Source organism: Protomyctophum bolini (genome assembly GCF_963924005.1).
Source record: "Protomyctophum bolini genome assembly, chromosome: 5".
Classification (NCBI taxonomy): Eukaryota; Metazoa; Chordata; class Actinopteri; order Myctophiformes; family Myctophidae; genus Protomyctophum; species Protomyctophum bolini.
In genome coordinates this window covers 18922820-18935321 of record NC_137866.1, presented here as the reverse complement: position 1 = coordinate 18935321, position 12502 = coordinate 18922820, and the positions used below count along the sequence as shown (strand labels likewise).

General features: G+C 46.5%; 1 protein-coding gene across 1 annotated transcript in view; it reads right to left on the bottom strand.

The window, feature by feature from the left end:
• The window catches only part of LOC308315694 (nucleolar protein 4-like), a gene marked incomplete at its 3' end in the record, with an annotated part of 131284 nt that overhangs the window by 10965 nt on the left and 107817 nt on the right, over nucleotides 1-12502 (bottom strand). The window lies entirely within an intron of this gene.

Here is a 12502-nt window from a genome sequence, read left to right as displayed (position 1 = left end):
TGTGGCGGCATGGGGCAGCTAGCTAACCAACAGGCTGGTTAACAACATGACTATGAGTCTCGGAGCGAAGGCGGCTTTACTCAAGTTGAACGTGTTGAACAGTGAGGTATTTACACTGCTGTCCTATATCGCACCTTTGTTAACAGTAAACTATACTAGCGTCTTTCCAAATTATATATTACAACTAGAAACAAAGCAGGAGGACAGAAAATAATGAACGCGGTGGGAAGATATCCCATGCTCATATCTCTCCGAAAATGCATCGTTAATAAAGAGGACACACGTGTGACTGTTTGTTCTAACGAGGAGGAAGAAACACGCTGCTTCTCAGCCATAATCAAGCTGTCCCCAGGCTGTAGTAAACTAGTTGTACTCCTCGGTAGCGGGGGAACCGTTAGGTACAGTACAGTATTTCTCCAGCTAATGGGCTGAGAAAGGAGTAATGCTGAGGCCTAGCAGAGACACTGTTCTCTGAAAACACCTGGGTCACAGGATGACTCTAATGATGCCTCAAGTTGTTTTAAAACAACTGCTAGAGCAGGGTTTCTGGTGCCGTGGCATACGCACACGCGCGCGCGCACACGCACACGCACACACACACACACACACACACACACACACACACACACACACACACACACACACACACACACACACACACACACACACACACACACACACACACACACAGAATGTTCCTCCAGAATAGGAATGCTGGTTAAATGGCAAGTATAAAAGCATAAAATGTTCAGTCTGTCCAGTTTACCTCTTGACATACACTATCTTTGGGGGAAAGATTTGCATAATTATATAGTATGACAAAAGGTGCTAACAATGTAATTCAGGGGTGCCGTGGACAAATTAGTTTTTTGCTTCTACGGGCCGACGGCATGGAACAAACTCCCACTGTACCTTCAACAGGCAGTCTCTGTAGACATGGAACAAACTCCCACTGTACCTTCAACAGGCAGTCTCTGTAGACATTTAAAGCACAGCTCAAGACCCACTTCTACACCCTTGCTTTTAATTGATCTTTTATTTTTTGTTATTCATGTCCTCACTGTATTGCACTACTGCTTGTTTTTTTAATGTTTATGCCTTGCTTTTCTTTGCTTTTTTCTCCATTGCTCTGTAAAGCACTTTGAGCTGCAATTCATGTCATGAAAGGTGCTATACAAATAAAGTTTTATTATTATTATTACAGGGGTGACCTGATCCAAAGAAAATTGAGAACCGCTGTGCTAACTACTACGGTACTTTGTAATCTGTCGTAGTCCACAAAAAGGTTGCAAACGCCATGTGACCAACGTGAGACATTTTGTCTTGTTATTTTGGTGATAGTGGTGCTGTGTGAGAAAGAGGGAGAGCTTGTTCAGAGAGATGGCGGGGGAGGGGGAGGGAGGGAGGAGGGGCAAAGAGGACGAGGGTGAGAGGGAGACAGAGAGAATACCTATTTCACCTACAATGACATGCCATTTATTCATTCATGTACAAAATCTCTGGGAATCTATTTTCTCTTCGGGGTTGGTAAACCATAGCGCTTAATTTATTAATGAACCGTTGACATGTTTTTATTTGATACACAAATACATTTTTCTTTTCAATGAATAGGAATGGGGAAATAAATTGCAAATCTCCTCTCCCCATTGCTGCCACTTAACCTGTAACTAAAATGTCACAATGTTCAATCCCCAGCAAACAGAACAGAACAGAACAGTACAGTAGTGTACAGTAGTGTTCAACAGTCTTGAACCCCTGGCTAGCTGTTCACCCAGACAGCATGAGGCAAGACCAAACTTCCATGGATAATCACCTCTTTCACCCTCTGTATTCAAGTCAAGAGGCATTTATTGGCATGAAATAAACTGATTATTGCCAAAGCAAACTCGGAGATGTATCTCTCTCTCTCACACATGCGTGCATGTGTGTGTGTGTGTGTGTGTGTGTGTGTGTGTGTGTGTGTGTGTGTGTGTGTGTATGTGTCTGTCTTGCAGTCAGGCAGCAAAGCTACTAAATAAGTGATCATGGAATGTGTTCCTGCCAAGCACACTGGTGGCAGGCTTGATGGATGATTACTGGGCTAACTGGCTGGCTGACTGACTAGTTTTCTGGCTACCAAGTCAGACGCATGCACGGATTGCATGCACACATGCACGCACACACACACACACACACACACACACACACACACACACACACACACACACACACACACACACACACACACACACACACACACACACACACACACACACACACACACACACACACACACACACACACACACACACACACACACACACACACAGAAGCACGTGAGATGCTCTGAGTCCCCTGACTGCGTTGTGCTTATGTATGCAGGGTGTGTTTGTGTGTATCTATGTGTGTATGTGGACAATATTGGGGTCAGCTTTCTTGCCTATCCAAAACACACACACACACACACACACACACACACACACACACACACACACACACACACACACACACACACACACACACACACACACACACACACACACACACACACACACACACATACACACAAAGAGGGAGGGAGACAGAGAGATGGAAGAGGGAAGGGAGCACTAGAGAGAGTAGAGAGATAGAGGGGGGGGGGTGCAGCTGCATTGGCATAGACACAGTGTGTCACCATTAGACGGACGGACGGACGGACGGACGGACGGACGGACACAGACAGACAGACAGACAGACAGACAGACAGACAGACAGACAGACAGACAGACAGACAGACAGACAGACACTGCTTTCATGCTTTAGTGTGCCATGTCATTGTGATTGTCCTGCCAAGCAGCATGCTGAAGAAGAGAATCCCTAACCCACAGGAACCAACCAGACTATGGGTTCCTATCCCACCTCGGCTAACATCCATTCCACACCCACAGCAACCAACCAGAGTATGGGTTCCTATCCCACCTCAGCTAACATCCATTCCACACCCACAGCAACCAAAAGGTCCTGTTCCAAACCTAACTCTCCTCACTGTCCTGTAATGATACAAACAGGAATGGCTACACACACACACACACACACACACACCACACACACACACACACACACACACACACACACACACACACACACACAGTAATGATCTACGAGATAAAGACAATGATCCTACAGAGATCATTGGGAGAGAGAGAGAGAGAGAGAGAGAGAGAGAGAGAGATAGAGAGAGAGAGAGAGACGAGAACAGAGATAGGGCTGGAGGGGACACAGGAATAGAGCAAGAGAGAGAGAGAGAGAGAGAGAGGTAGGGGGAGATAGGGGGTAGAGGATGTCAGAGGGAAGGAGGTCAGGAGGGGGTTGGGGAGATGGTGAACAGGTCAGGACTCAGTGAGGGAGGAGAGCATGAGGGGAGAGAGAGAGAGATAGCGGGATTGAGGCTGTGAGAGGGGGAGGGGCTCACAGGGGGATGAAGAGAGGAGGATGAGGGGAAGAGACAGACATGAGGGAGGGAGGAGAGAGAGACAGGGATGGATGGAGAGAGTCCCACATGATGAGAGAGAGAGAGTGAGAGAGAGAGAGAGAGAGAGAGAGAGAGAGAGAGAGAGAGAGAGAGAGAGAGAGAGAGAGAGAGAGAGAGAGAGAGAGAGAGAGAGAGAGAGAGAGAGAGAGGGGAGGGGGACATGGAGGAAAGATTACAGCTGAAAGCCAGGATGCAGAGGTGGTATATTGGAACATAAAGGGATGGAGGGATGGACAAGGGAGAAAGAGAGGGAGAGAGAGAGAGAGAGAGAGAGAGAGAGAGAGAGAGATGTAGAAGAGGGGGGATGAGAGATAGATGCCAAGCCACCCTGCTCCTTACAATAAGCCCAACTGTACAGAATGTTGGTTGATAGAGGACAGTTCATGGGGACAGCGAAGGGCTGGGTTCATCCTGCGACCAGCCTATATGATTGAGATATGATGAGACGTACTGTGTACAAAGTTGTCATTCTGTGGCTGTGGTGCTAGAGGGAAAGGTGTCCCTCAAATAGTAGGTCTCATCGTCCAGGGCGGGACAGATGGACGGAGGGACAGATATGGTCATCCTTAGAGCCTTGCACCACTAACAGGGTTAAGGAAAGCAAGAGATAGAGGGGGAGGAAGAAAGAATGAAGAACGATACAAATAGAGTGAAAGACAAAGCATGTTTGGGAGTATATGTGTTAGTGTGAGGTGCAGGCCAACGTCATTTAACACACACCCCTCTCCCCTTTTTCTCTCCCTCCTTCCCTGCCTGCTTTAACGGGGCTGAAACCGCCACACTCTTCCCCTCTGTCCGCTCCCTCTCTCTTTGTCCATCTATCTATATATATCTCTATATTTTAATTAAACCCTGCACCCGAGCTCCCCTCCGTCTTTCCTTCCTTCTCAATTCTTCTCTGTGTCTCACTGCTCGTTCTCTCCCTCTCCTTTCACCCTGTCCCTCTCCCCCTGCATGCATGCAGCACATGGCTGCCAGCTATAATGCAGAGAGGGGGTCTGTCTGTCTGTCTGTCTCTCTCCTGCTGTGCTCCTCCCTTTCTCTGTGCTCTCTTCTTCTGCTACCCCACCCTCCCTCTCCCTGGATGGATCTTAAAGGGACAAAGGGTTCCCTGCCCTCTTCCTGCTCCCTCGTCTCCCTCTCCTCCTCTACCACCCATCTCTACACACTCTCTCTCTCTCTCTCTCTCTCTCTCTCTGGTTCCTAAAAAGACAAAGGATAGCCTGACCTGTTTCTCTCCTCTCCTCTGCCTCTGCTCTCTCTGTTCGCATGTCTTAAAGGGACCAAGACATGGCTGTTGGTTACTATACATAAAGCAATGTATACTGTACTGTATGCCACCGAATGTTACTGTATGTTACTGAAGGTCACTATACTGTATGATATACTTTGTTATTACTGACCAGAGTGGTGCCCGTTAGGCACTGGCCTACTTGGCACAACCGGTGCCCGGCTGAGTACTGAGTCGGTAACGATGGAAGTTGGAGATCCAATGCTGCACCCGGCTATGCAATACCCGTTGTACCCGTGTCAGAGTACCTGTTCCACCCATCTGTCTGTGTCCCTTTAATGCGATTTCTGTATGTTTCTCTCTGTGTCCCATATGGAGTTCTGTGTCAGCCCAAATAAGGAGTATTATAATGTCAGAACAGGCCAGCTCCATATGGAGCCTGGGCAGGGACCCTGTCCAGAGCCCGGGCAGAGGCCTTTCGTGGCGGTTCTGGACAACCGTGGGTCCGACCGACTCGACACCGGGCACTGCACTGGACGCGTGTGTCGAATTTGGAGTCGGTGGGGCGAACGGTTCGCGGGTAACGTGCATTTCAGCCGTACACACATACAGACAGACCAGGGGGGCAGTCAGACGGATATTTTGTGAAGCCACTAAGGAAATGAAAGTTCATATAATGGCCTGTTGTGGCGCTGTCATTGGGCTCAAAAAAACCCATAGCCCCATAGAAGTCCATGTATTTGGGCCCAACTTCACCTAGACTGTATTACCTTAATAAACATGGTCATGAATATACTTTTTGCTTCCAGTCACTAGTTTAAAGTCTCATTTCTAATGTCATAATATTCTTTTTGGAAAATTATGGTCCCATTTATTAAAAGAATGACCATAAAGTCACGCATGTTCTGAGGGGCGTGGCTACCGTTACAGTCTATGAACGGGATCCCCCACCCACTCGAGTCAAAATAAAAACCAACGAAGAAGAAGGGGGAAGTCCCGCCTCGTTGTCTGGGCCAGCCAATGGGCCAGCTGGCCTGAACTGGGCCAAAACGGATCTAGAAAGATGGCGACTTCCATTGCAAGGACTGACAGGCTTCATTTTACGTTCACGTTAGACCCGCGGAACGCTTTGTCCATATTTTTTACAGTCTATGAGACAGACAGACGTACTGTACAGAGAGATGTGGTGCATTTATAGATAGATGTTCATTACTATGGTTACGCTATTTTATGCCACTAAATAAAACGTCACTGGTAGTGACATTGATGTATCAGTCAGATTTAGCAGATTCCATTCCAACTGGCTTAAAATGGTGCTCCTCTCTCCTCCCCTGGTCTCCAGGTACTAGAGGAGTGACTGTGATTCATGATGGTGTTTACAGTTGAGCTGTACAGCTGTTGAATGAGGAGCAGGAGGGACTCCCTGTGTGTTTAACCAGGGGAAAGGTCCACACACACACACACACACACACACACACACACACACACACACACACACACACGCTCGCGCATGCAGTACATGTAGACATTCACACACTGAAATGCAAATATACATATTCACACACACAAGTATAAAACCCCCACACACACGACATGTGAGCATTTCGATGCATTTCTACACACACACACAGACACACACACACACACACACACACACACACACACACACACACACACACACACACACACACACACACACACACACACACACACACACACACACACACACACACACACACACACACACACACACACAGAGAGAGAGAAAGAGCCCATGTTCTCTCAGGGGAACGGGTCCAGGTGGACTTAAGGCCTGGACAGTCAATCATTGTTTTACCCATAATCCCACTGGGAAACAGGAAGACACAGGAAAATGCAGCATCAGCCAACCTGACAGCAGTCATCTCTGACACTGTGTGTACAGTATGTGGGAGTGTGTGTGTGTGTGAGTGTGTGTGTGTGTGTGTGTGTGTGTGTGTGTGTGTGTGTGTGTGTGTGTGTGTGTGTGTGTGTGTGTGTGTGTGTGTGTGTGTGTGTGTGTGTGTGTGTGCATGTGCATGCTTCTCTCTATATGTATCTCTGTTTTCTGCATGGATGTTGGTTATGCTCATGTAGCCTATTTATGAGGATGAGTGCATGAGTTATTGAGACTGCTAAGGATTTTACTGGCTTGCAGGTACAGTAGCAAAGCTACTTACTTACATTGCAGGAAAAGTGCAGCTACAGTTACTGTATACAATAAATCAAATTTGGATATGATCTTGATATAGGAGACACATGGAACGACTATCATGCTGTTAGCTCAGTGGTTTTCAACCAGTGGTCCTTGAGGGGGTTCCAGGTGGTCTCCGGCTAAATGATAGAAAGTTGGTAACCAAATGGACCATTATAGATCTTGTACTTGAGAGTGTAAAAAACAAGGGTCCATTTAATAATATGGTTTCATTTTTACACTCTCAAGAGTTAAGTTATTGTTAACACCCTGAACGCCCGGGGTTATTTAATTAATTAAATCATAGCGCCCATGCAGCGAATTAGCGATTTAGCGACAGACTGGACGTTATCCCGGATGTGGCTGAAGTAGCCAAAACACTCTCGAGGCGATCCACAACAACGGGAGGTATATGATTAATGGTGGGACATAATCTTTTCTTAGAATTGGACGGAATGATTTAGATCAAGAGTTATTAACGTTTTAAGATTTTCGATCTCGTCGGCTAAAATGGGCGGGGAAATCTTCGATGACGTCCCACCGGAAAATAACATCAAGTGTTGCGCAACAGACGCTTATCCAAGGACATCAAAATATTCTTTCATTTTGGATCTGCGAGGCTAAATCATCAAAATGGTGGTCCATATACAGTGGCTCAAAGGCTAAATAAATAATGGCCGTTAATATGAAAAAGGTTGAAAACCACTGTAGTAGCTCATAGAGATACATATACGTAGGGGACTTCAACATCACCTGTCTTTATAATACAGTAATGTTATTGTTATTTTAGTATAGTAGGTTGAAATCATATGCTTTAAACAATTATATATACAGTACAGTTTTACCTTTACATTAGCTTACTTAGTTAAAAACCCAGATATTAATTAATCTGATATTTTCTTTAATGTGATTAACGGTTAAATAAATACATATATAATCAGTAACCTGGGGGTCTCCCCTCATAACTACACCTCATCCCCAACTCCTCCCTCTCCTCTCCTCTCCTCTCCTCTCCTCTCCTCTCCTCTCCTCTCCTCTCCTCTCCTCTCCTCTCCTCTCCTCTCCTCTCCTCTCCACTCTCCTCTCTCCTCTCCTACTTTCCACTTCATTCTCGTCCTGTCTCTCTGAGATCGTTCCCTCATGTTCCCTCCACACTCACTTTGACTTCACTCTCTCTTTCTGTGTCTCCTTTCAACAAGTCAGCAGTTCTCAAACATTTTCATGACAAGGACCCCCACATTGATGTGTATTATAATAGCCACAGACTCCCATTTGAAAAGATTTTGTGCTAGGGTCCTCCATAAGATTGGTGTGGTTGTATATGGAGCTGACTGATGTGTTTGTGCCTGATGCCATTGAGCTGACTATTTTCACCGATAGCTACTTCTTAAACATTTGTTTTCTAATTCATGGAATTTCTTAGATTCTTCTTTTATTTCTTCATGAAATTACTGAAAAAATTATAGAATTTTGTTAAGATTTAGCTTTTTTGGGAATGTTTTTTAGAAAATGTTTTGAAATAATAATAATTTGAAACAAAATGTAGGAAACAAAAAAAATAGGGATCCCAAAAACCCAGTCTTTGAGAACCAGTGCTCTATATTTACCGTTTACTTTCCTATCCTCTTTCTCTCACACACACAAAAATACACACGTAATACATGAGCTACACACAGGCTACATTCTTCTATACAAACACACCATAATGGTGACATGCACTGTCATGTCTCATTGTGTGTGAATGTCGTGCGTGCGTGCGTGTCTGAGTGTGTGCACGCATGCGGGCTGCGTGCGTGCGGGCGGGCGTGCATCCGTGCGTGCGTGAGTGTGTTTATGTGTACACGTGTACTGCTTGTATGAATAGAAAGGGTTGTCTGATGAGGCTGTCTCTTTCACACTGGCCACATCATATGACCCTGCTCATGTGCATGTGCGCGTGTGTGTGTGTGTGTGTGTGTGTGTGTGTGTGTGTGTGTGTGTGTGTGTGTGTGTGCAACTGTGTGTGTGCAACTGTGTGTGTGTGTGTGTGTGTGTGTGTGTGTGTGTGTGTGTGTGTGTGTGTGTGTGTGTGTGTGTGTGTGTGCGCGTGTGTGTGTGTGTGTGTCTGTGTCTGTGTCTGTGTGTGTGTGTCTGTGTGTGTGTGTGTGTGTGTGTTTGGAGTCACATGGTGCCAGTGGCAGCCTCTAGGACACAGCTATGACCCCTGGGAAAATAGATTGACCCGACCTTCTAAGCAAACAGCCATGGCTGTAACAAACAGCACCACGTTGCACAGCACAGAGGTTTGGTCGGCAGCAGGGCCATTTTCATGCACACAGGCGAGCTAGGCAAATGCCTACGTTCTGCCATGGGGGAGGGCGACAAAGCACCCATGCGAAAGATAATAATAAAATAAAAGAAATGCATGGGTGCTTTATTGCCCCCCCAGCTTACTGCTCACTGTTTAGGCTGAACATGCTGTACCTTGAGATGGCTGTAGGACGGTGCACACCTGTGTCACAGGCAATGACATAATGTGTAATGAGTTAACTAATCTGTAATACTGTGTCTGGCAGTAATTATGCCGCTGTAAACTGCAGTTTAACCCGCAATTTAGACCGTACGACGTGGGAACGTCATAACTAAACCAACCGACGGGTTGCTAGGACACGTAGTACACACATGAAACGGCCTATAGTGCATTTTCATTGATATCAAACGAGAGAAAAATATTCTGAGTTGGCCTGTCCTTCTGGGGGGGGGGGGGGGGGTTACAGAGTAAAAGCGGCCATATCTTCCCGGCACCCTGAGCTTTTTTTTATTGTGTTAACAATCCCCCCAAAATGTGCGAGCGCACAGGATGGGAGGCCTGACAATCATTCTGACGTTAACACGGTCCCTGTCTGCAGGTCTTTATCCTGTACTGCAGTGTGTGTGGCTTCTTGTGTGCAGTGTGTGTGTGTGTGTGTGTGTCTTCTTGTGTGCAGTGTGTGTTTCTAATGTCACTCTGTCTATACAGTAGACGTGTGTGTGCTTCAGTGGCTTTGCCACTGTGTGTGTGTGCGTACGTGTACTGTATGTGCAGTGGCCTTGCAGAAACATTGGATCTTCATGTTGTTGCAGCCAGGGGTCACCAACATGTCCATACAGGCGTACACGGACAAATGTGTTGGTGTTGTCCGTGGCAATTTTTTCTGTTTTACACACCATTATAATGTTCTCATTTTGATCATAACACCTACTTTCTGAATGTCAAGTCTCCAGGTTTTCTTCTGAATATGTATGACATTTATTTATTATGACACTATGGCACACTCGGAGTCCTCTAATACTATAGTGATTCTCAAATGTTTCATTTGAAGAGACCCTCTCTGAGAGAGAACACTCTGAGAGTTACAGACCTGTTATGGTCATTCAGGGCTATATCTATTGATGTGTTTCTGGTAATATTATTGTCCGCTCATGTATGTCCGTGGCAAAAATGTAATGTTGACAACAATGTCCACGACAAGCCAACATGGCGATGACCCCCTGGTTGTGTAGCCTACTTTTATTGCACTCCTTTTTTTATACTTTGTCGCATGAAAACAATAGCAGACGGAGCGTAAATTAGGCTTTGCACTGCTGTTCCTCCTCCACCAAAGAGGAGCTGTTTGGTTCATCCAACATGTCTAGCAAGCTGTCCTCTGAGGAACACGGGCTTTCATTTTACACTTCAATGTTCAATATTCCAATTTGCTCAACTGCATACCATTAAGGAATAAGCGCCCGCTGCAGTACTAATGCACGATAGATGCAGGACAGGGGACACGCACGCCAGTGCAATTTGAAGCACAAGCACAATCGCACACACACACACGCACATGCACACACACACACACACACACACACACACACACACACACACACACACACACACACACACACACACACACACACACACACACACACACACACACACACACACACACACACACACACACACACACACACACACACACACAGTCCTGTGGCATTGCTCAGTGCAAATGAAATGAGCGGTGCACCTATTAAAAATTCTACAATTATCTGCTGGCTATCAAGAGCAGACAATCAATGTGACCGTCATTACCAGAACAGAACGCTGATGAGGAGGAGGAGGAGGAGGAGGAGGGGGAGGAGGAGGGGGCAGACTGAGGAAAGAAAGTAGGAGAGAAAAGGGAAATATAGGAAGGGAGTAAAGAAGGAAGAGGAGAGAGAGAGAGAGAGAGAGAGAGAGAGAGAGAGAGAGAGAGAGAGAGAGAAGGAGCGAATAAAGCAGTCATCCAAAGCATGGAGGGATGGATACAAGACAGATGATAAAGATAGGATAAAATGATGCTTTGAGGGACAAATGAAGAGGAGAGGAATGAGGGGAAGCTAATGAAAGGGGAGCAATTTGCAGATTGACGGAGAGATAAAGAGATGGCAGAGAGGGGTAGATATGAATGCAGAGTCGGGGGGGTACTGTATATGGAAAGAGAAGGGAAAGGATGGAAGGAACAATAGAGGTGCACTCCAAGATAGACAGAGAGAGAGAGAGGAGAGGAGGGACAGAACGAAGAGATGAGTAAAACAAAAAAGAAAGAGGATGGAGCGAACGAGAACAAATAAAGTAGAGGAGAGAGAGAGAGAGGTATATGGACTGAGGGACAGAGAGGGGAGTATGGTTGTAAGGATGCAGAAAGTAGTAGAGGCTCTAATGGTTTGTCCCCTGTCGTTTTTCATTTGCGGCTCCAGTACGCACTGACAGCTAGAGGCTTTTCTGCCCACCTCCTCTCCTCTCTCCTCTATACCCCCCCCCCCCCTCCCCTCTCGCTCTCCTGCAGCCCAGAGGAGCTAACCTGAGAGAGAGAGTGGTAACAGATGCTAATTCCTTCATTCCCTGCCAACCTCATCCCCCACCTCCGGTCCCAGGGGAGAGCGAGGGAGTGGAAAGGGTGTGGGAAGAAGGGAAGGAGGGGTGGAGGGTTGTACTCCCCCCGCGTGGGATTACAATGGATTATCCCGCTAAGACGCAGCACGAGCTGGCTGCTCGCTGCTCGGGCTCCGTGCCTGCCTGACAGCCTGTCTGACAGCCCGCCTACCTAACTTGTTGCCCGCCTACCTCCCTGCCTACCTTAGTTGTTGCCCGCCTACCTTCCTGCCTACCTAACTTGTTGCCCACCTACCTTCCTGCCTACCTAACTTGTTGCCCACCTACCTTCCTGCCTACCTTAACCTTAACCATAACTTGCTGTCTGTCTATAACTTGCTGTCTACATAACTTGCTGCTCGTCTACACGCTGCTTTTCTTCAGCTCCATGTTAATGAACACAGCCGTTCTCCCTGCCAGTGCCTGTCACAATTGCATCACACACCGAGATTGTTTTGCCAGCAAAGTGAACCTGTTTTTTGTTAACTTTTGCAGGACAGAAAAGTGAAGCTTTTGGTCATGCTTCACATGACACCACAATATAAGCTACAGTATAATATAAATATAAAGACGGAATTCAGTTCTAGGTGGATTCCTCCTGACTCATGTCAGTGCAACCACACTTGCAGTTTCCCAGAATTTCACCTTTCTAGTTGT